Source organism: Pleurodeles waltl, chromosome 4_1 (genome assembly GCF_031143425.1).
Source record: "Pleurodeles waltl isolate 20211129_DDA chromosome 4_1, aPleWal1.hap1.20221129, whole genome shotgun sequence".
In the NCBI taxonomy this organism is placed as follows: Eukaryota; Metazoa; Chordata; class Amphibia; order Caudata; family Salamandridae; genus Pleurodeles; species Pleurodeles waltl.
In genome coordinates, this window is record NC_090442.1 from 436,144,931 (window position 1) to 436,158,539 (window position 13,609).

Genomic DNA, 13,609 nt, shown 5'->3' on the forward strand with positions numbered 1-13,609 from the left:
CTGGTGAGACAGTATCTGACTGTCCCTGACACTCAACCCATACTCTTCTGGGATGTCTCCACACTCTGTATCCAGGACGTCCACCAGGGGGGAACCCTTTTCCCTGTCACTCTCTTCTAGAGCCAGTAAAGTGTCCCTCCCTCCAGTAGGAATATGACTCCCTGTGCCAGTTTCCCAATCCTTCTCAGGGACCATGTGCATAACGGGATTACCTCATACTCTTGAACCGCCTGGGGTGTGTCAACTCCCTTCTTCAAGTTGGGCACCACATTTCTGGGCTTGTGCCCTTCTTCATCAGTACTGGATGTAAGATTTTTGCTGCCACCATCTGAACTGGACTCAGCCCTTCCGGCTTCCAGTTTCAGCTCTTCACAGCTCAGCTCCTGAGCTGCAGTCCTTCCTTTTTCCAGGGCTAAGGCTCTTGCCGCCTCAGCTCTTTCAATAAAGTCATCTAGCTCCTCTCTCCACCGCTCTGCCTCTAGGATCCATTCATTTTTCACTGGTTCTCTTTCCTCATCTGAGTAGTCTTCCCCCTCATCTGAGCAGTCCTCCTCCTCATCTGAGGAGTCCTTAGTCATTTGGTTTTTTGCTGCCTCTTCCTCTGACCATCTTTCTTCCGCCCAGGTTATGTAGATATCTAGCAGTTCCATCTTAGTGGATCTCCTTGATATAGGAAGTCCCCATTTTCTGCAAAGCCTCCTTAGGTCAGCCTCAGTGAGGGATTCAGTAGGCACAATGTATGACACACGGTAGATACCCATTCTCAATCTGATAAGGTATCACAGGCAAAAAACTAAATCCAAAGTCCAAAATATCAATAATATATCCAGGAGGACATCAGAGAACCAAAAGCAAAAAGATGAAAAGTCAAGTTGACTTTCAACTGTGGGTAGGTAGTGAAATACTTAGCTACTGTATGTCACTGCACAAATACAAGTCCTATCCTCACCGCTGATCACCAATGTTAGAAATGGGGTTTTTGGTTGGCAGTCAGGTTACCCTCTGTCCAAGCAAGAACTCTCACTCTAGTCAGGGTAAGTCACACACAATCCAAAATTATCCTGTGCCCACCCTCTGGTAGCTTGGCAAGAGCAGTCAGGCTTAACTTAGAAGGCAATGTGTAAAGTATTTGTGCAATAAATCATACAATAACCCAATATAGCACCACAAAAATACACCACACAGTGTTTAGAAAAATAGATACTATTTATCAGGATAATTGTAGGTCAAAAACGAATAAAGATGCAATATGAAATTGTAGAGATATCACTGAAAAGTGATATAAAGGGGGTCATTCTGACCTCGGCGGTAAAAGTCGCTTACCGCCGGCCAGAAGGCCGCCATACCACCGCCGTGGCCGCGGTAAACCGCCACGGTCATTCTGACCCGCAACAGGCAAACCGCCAAAAACCCGACATCCTCAAAAATCCGCCACACCAAAGGTCAGCGAAAAAATGGCGCTGACCAAACCTCCACCGTCACGGCAACAGAAATACGCCCATACCATTCCGACCCACAAATCCACACGGCGGTCTTTCAAACGCGGTATTCCATTGGCGGTACACACCGCCGCGGTCAAAATACACACACCCATAGAAAACTCAGCCACATTGGTCAGTTCGAAATACACACACCTGATACACATACTAACACCACTCCCACACACCCAACACAATATAAAACACACACCCACATCACCCACAAGCCCCTACGACCCGAAATCATTGACGAAGGCTAGAGACAGAGCACAGAATAGAGAAGCCCACAACACAGAGGCACACAACACCATCACCCACACAGAATCCACGCACCAAACACCACACACCACCACACTCATCACCACAAACGCCACCCCACACCTCAACCACACCACCCCATGGCACCCCAAAGACACCCCAGGTTCAGTGATGCCGAACTCAGGGTCATGGTGGAGGAAATAGTCCGTGTAGAGCCCCAGCTCTTCGGGGCACAGGTGCAGCACACCACCATTGCCAGGAAGATGGAGCTATGGCAAAGGATAGTGGACAGGGTTAACGCGGTGGGACAGCATCCACGCAATGGGGAGGACATCAGGAAGAGATGGAACGACCTACGGGGGAAGGTGCGTTCCATGGTATCAAGGCACAACATTGCGGTGCAGAAGACTGGCGGCGGACCCCCACCTACTCCCCCAGAATTTACCGCGTGGGAGGAGGAAGTCTTGCACATCCTGCATCCTGAGGGCCTCGCAGGAGTAGGCGGAGGAAGGGACTCTGGTAAGGCAAATCTTCACTACTGCTTCCCACCCCCACCCCGCCTGCATGCCAAATCATACCCCCACCGTCACCCACTCCCCCATCACACCAACCCCTAGCAAAAGGCTCACAATCACAACCCACCCATCCCAACACCAAGCCCTGCATGCGACCAGAAAGCATGGGCACCCATCACCAAAGCATGCCCACTGCACACACACATCACCCCCACAAGCCACCCTCACAAAAGCCCCCACAAGGAAATGCCTGCACATGGGTACACGGACACCCACCCATCACACGAAATGCCACACACAGAAGCAATAACCATACCTTTATACCCCTGCAGGACCCGAACGCCACCACACTGCCACGGAGGGTCCAGAGATGTCCATCCCACCCCCAGAAGAGGCCCCCAGCGATGACAGCAGCTCTGTCTCCCTGGAGCCAGACGACCAGCCCAGCCCATCGGGGACCTCTGGACAGTCGGTTCCCCACAGACAGCCACAGGCTACACCAGACCCAACCCCCTCTGGGAACACCAGCACAGCTCCCGCCCAGCGGGCCCATGCCTCTGTCTCCAGGGCACGTAAATCAGCGGTGTGTCCACCACTACAGGGCACCCAGGTTGACCCACCACCCCAACAACAACAGGGACCTGGGGGCAGTGGTAGTGGGCACACCGTCCAGGGGACAGAGGCCCAGGAACACAGGGGAACTGGGAGGGCTGCTGTGCGACAGGGGGGGGACAGGCCCGGGGAACCGACTCTCCAAGAGGCCCTCTCCTCCATCATGGGAGCATACCACCGCTCCCAGGAGACGATGGCGACGGTACTGGCCCGGTTCCAGGAGATCCAGGAACTGCAGGAGGAACGGTACATGGGGTTCAGGGAGGAACTGAGGAACATCGGTTCCACAATGGGGACCATCGTCCTGGCCCTTACCCAGATCGTCACCACATTGCGGGACCATGTGGCACACCAAAGGGCCCCTGTCACTAGCCCAGGCCAGGAACAGCCTACCACCTCCGCCGGCGCTAGTGGACAGGAGGCCCCCACACAACGACAGGCCACCAGAACCCCACCTCCTGCAGAAGAAGAACCACCCCGCAAGCGAAACTTGAGATCTCACAAGAAGATAGAATAGGATTGCAAGACCCCCGCCAGCCTAAGATACCCCCTGATGTCATCCCACTGTCCCACATTGTCACCCTGTCCAACCTTGAACTGCCCCTGCTCCATCCTTCCACAGGCATATGGACAATGCACCTGTGCGACTGTGTCTCTGTAGCTGTTCCATCACATAAGGGATGCTGCTATTTCGCATGACATACGCGTCATGCACTGACCCAGGGAACTTGGCATTTACATGGGAGATGTACTGGTCAGCCAAACAGACCACCTGGACATTCATCGAATGATAACTTTTTCTGTTTCGGTACACCTGCTCACTTTCTTTGGGGGGAACCAAAGCCACATGGGTCCCATCAATGGCACCAATGATGTTGGGGATATGTCCAAGGGCATAGAAATCACCCTTCACTGTAGCCAATTCGCCCACCTCAGGGAAAATAATGTAGCTCCGCATGTATTTCATCAGGGCAGACAACACTCTGGACAAAACCTTAGAAAACATAGGCTGAGACATCCCAGATGATATGGCCACTGTTGTCTGGAAAGACCCACTTGCCAAAAAATGGAGTACTGACAGAACCTGCACCAGAGGGGGAATCCCTGTGGGTTGGCGGATGGGGGACATCAGGTCTGGCTCCAGCTGGGCACATAGTTCATGTATAGTTGCTCTGTCAAGCCGGTATGTAAGTATGATATGTCATTCTTCCATTGTCGACAGGTCCACCAGCGGTCGGTACATGGGAGGATTCATCCTTCTCCTCGCAAGTCCCAGCGGACGGTGCCTAGGAAGGAGAACATAGAGCACAGAGTCAAGCAACCCACAGGTTAGTTCACACAACTTGCACAGTACACGAATCGCTATGCATGGAAAGGCTTGTATGAGTGGCAATGCAAGGCCTAGGCCTGTGTGACGCAGTAGAAATCATGCCATGTGGGCCCTTGAAATGGCGGCTGCCTGACCTGTGAAGTGTGACAGTGGGATGTGAGGTCACTGCGCTGGCGTGGCACACCGTGGCGCGGCGCAAAGCAGCATTGGTTAACATTGAACCCTATGGGTACTCCCCCAGTATGCGCTACTCTACGGTCCTCCAGACCAACCAGAACCGCTGAACGGGCCCCGCCGGGAGGAGCACCGCTGAACAGGGCCCCGCCGGGACAAGAACCGCTGAACGGGCCCCGCCGGGAGGAGCACCGCTGAACAGGGCCCCGCCGGGAGGAGCACCGCTGAACAGGGCCCCGCCGGGAGGAGCACCGCTGAACGGGCCCCGCCGGGAGGAGCACCGCTGAACAGGGCCCTGCCGGGACAAGAACCGCTGAACGGGCCCCGCCGGGAGGAGCACCGCTGAACAGGGCCCCGCCGGGAGGAGCACCGCTGAACAGGGCCCTGCCGGGACAAGAACCGCTGAACAGGGCCCCGCCGGGAGGAGCACCGCTGAACAGGGCCCCGCCGGGACAAGAACCGCTGAACAGGGCCCCGGCGGGACAAGAACCGCACCGCTGGGCCCTTCCTGTCAAGCACCGCTCCGCTGGGCCCCGCCGTCTCAAGCACCGCTCCGCTGAGCCCTTCATCTCAAGCACCGCACCGCTGGGCCCTTCATCTCAAGCACCGCTCCGCTGGGCCCCGCCGTCTCAAGCACCGCTCCGCTGGGCCCTTCCTGTGAAGCACCGCTCCGCTGGGCCCTTCCTGTCAAGCACCGCTCCGCTGGGCCCTTCGTCTCAAGCACCGCTCCGCTGGGCCCTTCATCTCAAGCACCGCTCTGCCTGGCCCTTCCTGTCAAGCACCGCTCCGCTGGGCCCTTCCTGTCAAGCACCGCTCCGCTGGGCCCTTCATCTCAAGCACCGCTCCGCTGGGCCCTTCATCTCAAGCACCGCTCCGCAGGGCCCCGCCGTCTCAAGCACCGCTCCGCTGGGCCCTTCATCTCAAGCACCGCTGGCCCATTGACTGTGCCGGTTCTGTGTCGAGCAGGGCTTCAGGAAGCACTCTGGGCACCATGCCTCCTCCAATAAGAGTGGAGTCGGTAATCCATCTGATGGACTGTGGCTTTGCACTCCCCAGGATGGTCCAGTGAGCAAGCCTCCCACTGTAGACACTTGAGAGACTGTGGCTTTGCACTCCCCAGGATGGTACAGTGGGCAAGCCTCCCACTGTAGGGACTTGTGAGACTGTGGCTTTGCACTCCCCAGGATGGTACAGTGGGCAAGCCTCCCACTGTAGGGACTTGTGAGACTGTGGCTTTGCACTCCCCAGGATGGGACAGTGGGCATGGAGGCCCCTCGTGGATCTGGCGTTGTGGACTCATGTGGCTGAGGTGCCTCCCCTTCCCTTCTCCCTGAGGTGCCTGTAGTTTTATCATCTGATGCCCCTGCAGTGTTCTCTCCAATGGTATCTGGTCTCCTGTGTGGGCTTTGCCCATGTGTTTGTGCACATTGGCCCACGGACTATGGAAGTTTGACGGAATGTGCAGGACTTTTTGACCAAGGATATATTGTTGACTATGTTCATTCCTTATTTTTGTATCTTTTATATGGCATATTTGCCATACCTTCAATGGAGCTATTTATACATATATTTTATAGATCATTTAAATTGCATTATTCCGGGGGGTTTGTGTGGTGTCACTCTGACTTGTTGCTCGGCATTGGGGTGTAGGTATTTGTGGTGGGGGGGTGGGTGTATGGCGCATGTGTGTGCCCGTAAGCTTTCCTCCTCCCCCCTCGCCTGTGTCGTAGGTGCAGTACTCACCGCTGTCGTCTGCGCCGGCGTTCGTACTCCTGGTAGATGAGCAGGTAGACAATAGTTGGTAGGATGTGTAATTCTGGCTCCATGCTGTCCTCCTTCCTCGTGGAGGAAAAGGTGGCGGATTGGTGAGTTGTGATAGGGTGGGTGGTACATTGTCTGCGCCTGCCTGTTGGCGGTGACCGCCGCGCTGTTTGTCGGTCCCGCCGTGGCGGTCGGAGTGTTAAAGTGGCGGCCTGTGTTGGCGGTTCCCGCCAGGGTTAGAATTCCATTTTTTTGACCGCCGGCCTGTTTGCGGTTTCGCCACCGCTTTATCACCGACCGCCAGGGTCAGAATGACCCCCAAAGTGTCTTAAGTCTTTAAAAAGCAAACAAAGTCTCTTTCAAGCACAAAGTACCTGGTTTAAAGTGGAAAATCTCTGCAAAGGGCCGCAGAAGAAGAGATACGTGGAAAAATGGTGTGTGCGTCGATTTCTCCCCTGCACACACGGACTTGCGTCGTTATTTTTCATGCGGGGAAGTCGGGCGTCATTTTCCGGCGCGCCGACAGTCTCTTTCTGTGGTTCGCGGGATTACCAGATGTCCCGGGGTCTGTGCGTGGATTCTTCTGCTTGTTTTCCGGCTGCGCATCGTTCCGGGAGGCTGTGCGTGGAATTCTCGTTCTCACTGCAGGTGTCACATCGATTTTCCCTCTGGAAGTCGGGCGGCGTTGTCCTTGCGAGGCCGTGCGTCGAAGTTCCGGTCGCCCCGAAGATGTTGCGTCGATCAGCGTCAGTGTGCGGCAATTTTCTCCCCGCGGAGCAAGCTGTGCGTTGAAATGTTCGGCGCACGAAGAGTCCAAATGAAAAAGAGAAGTCTTTTTGGTCCTGAGACTTCAGGGAACAGGAGGCAAGCTCTATCCAAGCCCTTGGAGAGCACTTCAGCAGCAGGACAAAAGTTCAGCAAGGCAGCAGGGCAACAGCAAGGCCGAAGTCCTTTGTAGAAAGAAGTCAGGTGAGTCCTTTAGGCAGCCAGGAAGTTCTTCTTGGCAGGATGCAGGTTCTGGTTCAGGTTTCTTCTCCACCAAGTGTCTGATGATGTAGGGCAGAGGCCCTGTTTTATACTAAATTGTGCCTTTGAAGTGGGGGTGACTTCAAAGAGTGGCTAAGAAAGGCACCAGGTCGCCTTTCAGCTCAATCCTGTCTGCCAGGGTCCCAGTAGGGGGTGTGGCAGTCCTTTGTGTGAGGGCAGGCCCTCCACCCTCCCAGCCCAGGAAGACCCATTCAAAATGCAGATGTATGCAAGTGAGGCTGAGTACCCTGTGTTTGGGGTGTGGCTGAGTGAATGCACAAGGAGTTGTCAACTAAACCTAGCCAGACGTGGATTGCAAGGCACAAAAAGATTTAAGTGCAAAGAAATGCTCACTTTCTAAAAGTGGCATTTCTAGAATAGTAATATTAAATCCAACTTCACCAGTCAGCAGGATTTTGCATTACCATTCTGGCCATACTAAATATGACCTTCCTGCTCCTTTCAGATCAGCAGCTGCCACTTCAACAATGTATGAGGGCAGCCCCAATGTTAGCCTATGAAGGGAGCAGGCCTCACAGTAGTGTAAAAACGAATTTAGGAGTTTTACACTACCAGGACATATAAACTACACAGGTACATGTCCTGCCTCTTACCCACACAGCACTCTGCTCTAGGGGTTACCTAGGGCACACATTAGGGGTGACATATGTAGAAAAAGGGGAGTTTTAGGCTTGGGAAGTACTTTTAAATGCCAAGTCGAAGTGGCAGTGATACTGCACACACAGGCCTTGTAATGGCAGGCCTGAGACAAGGTTAAGGGGCTACTGAAGTGGGTGGCACAACCAGTGCTGCAGCCCACTAGTAGCATTTAATCTACAGGCCCTAGGCACATATAGTGCACTCTACTAGGGTCTTACAAGTAAATCAAATAGCCAATCATGGATAAACCAATCAACAGTACAATTTACACAGAGAGCATATGCACTTTAGCACTGGTTAGCAGTGGTAAAGTGCCCAGAGTTCAAAAGCCAACAACAACAGGTCGGAACAAATAGGAGGAAGGAGGCAAAAAGTTTGGGGATGACCCTGTCAAAAAGCCAGGTCCAACAATAACCAAGTACTGTATTTGACAGGAAAGTAATGCTTAACTTTAAATATCAGTAGTTTAAATATTTTAGACATTTCTATAATGTATGTGTCATTCTGTCCTTCTCTTGCTGCCACACCATCAGAGATCACATTTCTCCTTATTCTGTTAATACTGCTTACCTGGGTTATAGTAAAGTTAACAACATTTTATAAACAGATTCCCTGCCTTTTATGTGCTCTTGAAAGGAAGTCTTCCCATTGCTCATAAGTACGGGATTCCCCTAATTTTGATGTTTAAGACATTTAAAAAAACAAGACAGTATTTTCTTGAGTAAAAGCTTACACAATTCTGAAACCATTCACGTCATGAACCCTGCCCCCAATATATTTTTGAATAGTGGTAAACAGCCTGACTCCTTCCTGCAGCTTTTGTGTTCCTGTAGCTTAACAGGAGGTCCTGACCATTGGAGTCCACTTCTTAGTTCTGGGGACTAGTGGAAGCAAATCCAGCCCTTAGGGTTCTCCTTATAGGACTCAACAACATGTGCAGTCTTTCTTCTGTGTCTAGTAGTGTTCTGAAGAAGGTACCCAGGGATGCCAAATGTAATCCTGGCAATACCTCGTAGGTAAGGGTGACGCTTGGCCCCTCCATAAAAAATACAGAAGTTTCCAGGGGCAACCCTACCCACATTTACAACAGTTCCTGGTTGCCTGTCAGCAAACAATCCCACACTGCACTTCTCTACCCAAGCCCAACATGGCACAACATTTCTTCCTTTGTGCAGAGCTCCCTTTGCCTACAGGGAGGTATGGCCATGAAAATGGATGAACCCTCCGTAAGGTCACGCTAAACCAGTTATGGGACAGCTTTCTCTCCCACTGGTTTGGAGCCAGCCTGATTACAAAGACAAAAAGGAGGCAGGTCAAGGATTGAGCTCGATCTGCCAGTGACAGCACAGACGTCCTTCCAAGATATGCAAGGGGCTGGGTGAAGTCGCCAGGTCATCTTGTCACTGAATGGTCAACCTCCCCTCAGACCCATGGCACATTCTTCCTATCCTGGGAGCAATCCGCACCTCACTAGAGGGGAGCCAAAAGTCAGATGACAGTCAGGTGCCAGCTAAAAATGTAGGCAAAAAGGTGATATTCTAATTGCACCTTTTATGTAATAGACTAAAGTCAACTTTACCATTAAGTTGGATTTTGCTTATCTATTAAAATGAGCCCTTCAATTATTTTCCTAGATGTTACCAAGCTGAAATTAGCTTTTTTACATGGAAGAAGGCAACCCAGTGCTTTCCCATGGCATGATTAGGCTTGCTACACTGCAAATAGGTTTAAGGACATTTTCACTGTAAGGACGTGTAGCAATACATTTCTACATATCCTCCTTTTAAATACTATGCATCCTGACTTATGGCTAGTATGCCCTAATTTCGGTATGACTCATTAATATTTAAACAGAAGATGTATGACTCTCAAAAATAGTTATTTTGACTGGTTGAAATGGCAGTTTAAAATATGCAGGACCACGCTGCAAGGGCAGGCAGGAAGCCCTGTTTTACATTGTCACTGTAGTTGCAGCACAATAATGAATGCAACCCACTAGTGTCATTTAGCTTAATAGCCCTGGATATGCTTGGTACCATATACTAGGGATTTTAAGTAAGTTAATTATGCTAAGCAGGGATTATAGCCAACTTAAAAACATTTTACGGGTCAGAGCACATACACTGGGCACTGGACAGCAGTGTCTTAATGTGCAGAGTCCAAAAACCAGCAACACAATCTAGCAATAAGTGTGGGTTACCATGCAAAAATCAAAACCTCTCACTTTCAGTGTTTTAGTTTCATATGTTCAAAGGATTTGTATTGTCCGTGTACAAAGCACCCTCTTCTGTGTGTTCCATATCTTTTTGTAGGTCAAACATTTGTCAGAAATGAAATTGTGGTGGGTCCCATCACCTTACACACAGAGTTGAAGGAAGGATTTTTTTTCTCACACTGGCATTCTCTTCATTTGCATTTGTTTCCCAGTTGTGAATCCCTCAGTGATTCTTTGGTCACAGCTACAAACAGCTTTTGCTATCTGCTGTCCAGATCTATTGATTTCAATATACGTAGATTGGACTTGGGGGCAAGCCACTTGTTCACGATTGGATGGCATTGTTATCTATCTCAGTTGCCACCTTTTCATTCAATAGTTTTCCTCTCTGTTCGTGTGTTTGTCTCTCTCAGGAGCATTTCAGTCTCACATTGTTCAGGCAGATTGACTTGAATCCTTCCACTTTCACTGAAAGCTTTTAGCTAACTATTTTTCCTTTCTTTTAAGTATTTACCTTGCCTACCACCCCGCTCTTTGTGTTCTTCCCTCTCCCTTACTTCCCAGCTTGTCTGTCATTTCCCATGCCCTAACCCACTTATTTTGTTTTTAAGTATCTCACCCGCTTCACTTTTCTGTTGGTTCACGACCCCTGTCCCACTTCATTTCTCTTTTCAAACTTTGTAACACTGGCCATGTTAACAGTGGAAATCCATTTTAAATTTTTACCCCTTTGAATATAGCTGTACGTGTGGTGGAAACTGCAATACATGTTTTTTAACAAACATATCCCAAGATAGTCGACGCAGATTCATGTACACCCACTGCAGCCATCGATGAATGGGTTTATCAAAATGTTAAAAATGCAATCAAAGTTGGCTACTGTGAATGCATGTGCATCCATTGCAGCAATATTTTAATAAACTGTAATTCTTTAACATACCCACTCAAAAATGGATGTAAACCATTGCAGTTCTCTAACACAATAAGAAGCATTGGCAAAGCCAACAGGTTTCACTCCCAAGACCTATTTGACTATGCCAATATGTCTGTAGACTTAGGGATAGCTATACATTTTGCACTGAATGGTGTCAATCCACAGATCATGCTAAAGTAGGTTTGCTCTATCTAACCTGGTGGAAGAAACATTTATGTGGGCTACAAATAATATCAGTGTGTTAATGAATTATTATGAAAAACTCATAAGTGATTTGCTAGCAGTGCTTGTCCAAACGTTCATCATAGACACTGCGAGGGTATAGTTATTTTCCATAGGAAAAGGAATCCAAATCGTTATTGCTCACATTTGCTGAAGGGCAAAGGTCACAGGGACCCAGTGGCAAGTTCAGAAAAAAACAGACAGCTATTATATAATGATCAGTTTTCCATGCTGAAAACCCATATTGACTGCATGGGAAAGTCCACAAACACCTGTGAACAGAAGAATGCAAAGAAGGCAGTGCCAGAGAGAAGCTAGCAATGTGGGGGAATCTGTGCATGTGGGTGTTCAAAAATCATTGAAAAGTTGAAAACGGGAGACGTCATGAGGAAAATCTGTGACTATATTACAAGGGGAAAAACATTGTCAAGAAAGACAGAAAAATGCTAGGGTAAAATATAGTGTTCTGAAATAAAAAGCCCCTATTTCAACCATTATTTGAGTGTAGTCGTATTCTGTAAAACAGAGTGACAGTAGCATTTTTCTTGAAAGCAGTAAATGGACTTTGGTGGATCATTACAAAAAGCACTACCTTTCGTAGACTGGCAAGCTGTATGAAAGGATCTTACCCTTTTAAATGGGCTGCAGAAATGCATAAAAGGAAACAAAATCACTAAGTATACATAACTTGGCACACCCACACATAAGCAATGAACGCAAACCACATGTACCAACTAAATATACCACCTACATAAAACTACTGTAGTAAAGGCAACATACAATAAGTCTCTAAAGGAAAGAGATCCTAAATAAAACCATGCAACAAGTGGGTAAGCGATTTTAATAGATACAATAATAATACCTCAGGGCGCTCTGTAGTTGCACTAAGGGTAGGTAGTGAAAGTCTCTTTTAACCTTGTAATAAACTTCTGAGCTTTCATCTTTTCTAAATAAACGGTTAATATCCTGCTCCATAATCACATTATTTCGTCCATGCAAACTAGCATTTTTTTTTCAAACTACATATTCATGAAAACATAAGAGAAGCTGCCCAGAAGTGAAGCAGCGAGTCTGGGACATGGCGTCATTAGCTCAGAGGAAGTTCACAAGCGAAGTGCAGTCAAACAGGAAGAAGGTAGGAGTGACATGCAGGCATTGCCACCTTGATGAATTGTTGCTGGCTATGCACACTCTGAGGGGCTGAGCTCAGTGAGAGTCAGCAGAGGAGGAGAGGAGGACAGCGAGAGGAGGACGTCAAGAGGAGAATGCTGCTGCAATCGGTGTTGCTGTGGTTACTGGTGGCTGGCTTCGTGTTTCGTGCTGCACCCGCTGCACCACCCACCACACCCCAGCTGCATCCAGGGTCTTTTCTGTCGGTACCGGGTGGCGGTGAGCACAAGAGCAAGTACGGCTGTAGAGCGAGGAGTCCTTTGGCCTCGGACCGCAATGGAAGGCAGTGAGAAGGCAAGAGAAGCATGAGGAGGTGTGTGGGGCCAGAGGTGGGGGAGGCAGCAGGCTTAGCAGCTGTGGATCCTGTTACAGAGGCAGAAACGGCCCACAGTAGGCCAGTGAGACATGCTCCTGTGGCTGGTCTACCCACACCCTCCCTGTTCTCTTATACCTGCCAGCACTTTGTTTTCCAGTATCCAGCACCCATTCCACCTCTTCTATTTACTTCAAAGGACCCCCACCAGGACTCTCAGGTAGAGTGTGCTCGCGCCCCCCTTGAAAGGCATAAGGAGTGAAGCTGTGCTCGATGGATGCTCTAGAGACGTGGCCTCATCAAGTTTATTACATACTGCAGAAAACAACAACTGCAGCCAGCAAGTGCAGAATGTCCCAACGGTCCTGCAAATAGCAGGCACCCAACCTAGGTCAAAGTATGTTAAGTAGGTTAAGGCACATGCACTTATCCATCTACCCTTTCTTGACTCTCTGGATTCCACTTAGCTTCACACAGCTGAGCAAGTAGATCTTAAAGGCTATCCAAGACTTAAAGACTTGAAGCACTTGGATGAACTACAAACTTAAGACTGCCAAACGTTGTCAAGTGCTCACGTTTACCAACTTGCCCTGACTGCTGAGGGTGAAGAGAGTCTCTGTGGGTCAGCAACAGGGAAGTAGCGTGCAGCTGGGTGGGATCCTCGCTCACCTGCTTGAAGCAACTGGAGCATACATAAGGAGCAAGCCAGCATTCCAGCAACCCTAATATCCAGGAATTCACTTATCCACCTCTACTTGCCTTGATCTAAGTTTGTAGAAAAAACTTTGTAGAACTTGAAGTTGTTTACAAGGAGTATTAAAGTAGGAAAGCTTGGAAGAAGCCCAATTAGGCAGATTGCACCAATATGATATCAGGGAGAGAGAGGCAAGCAGGATTATTGACAACCATTAAAAGAAAAATGATTTGAAAAGGGATAAATG

At 49.5% G+C, this 13,609-nt stretch overlaps 1 protein-coding gene across 8 annotated transcripts in view; it reads right to left on the minus strand.

Moving 5' to 3' along the window:
- The window catches only part of PCLO (piccolo presynaptic cytomatrix protein), a 1,309,308-nt gene that overhangs the window by 132,548 nt on the left and 1,163,151 nt on the right, over positions 1 to 13,609 (minus strand). The gene's annotated exons all lie outside the window — the stretch shown is intronic.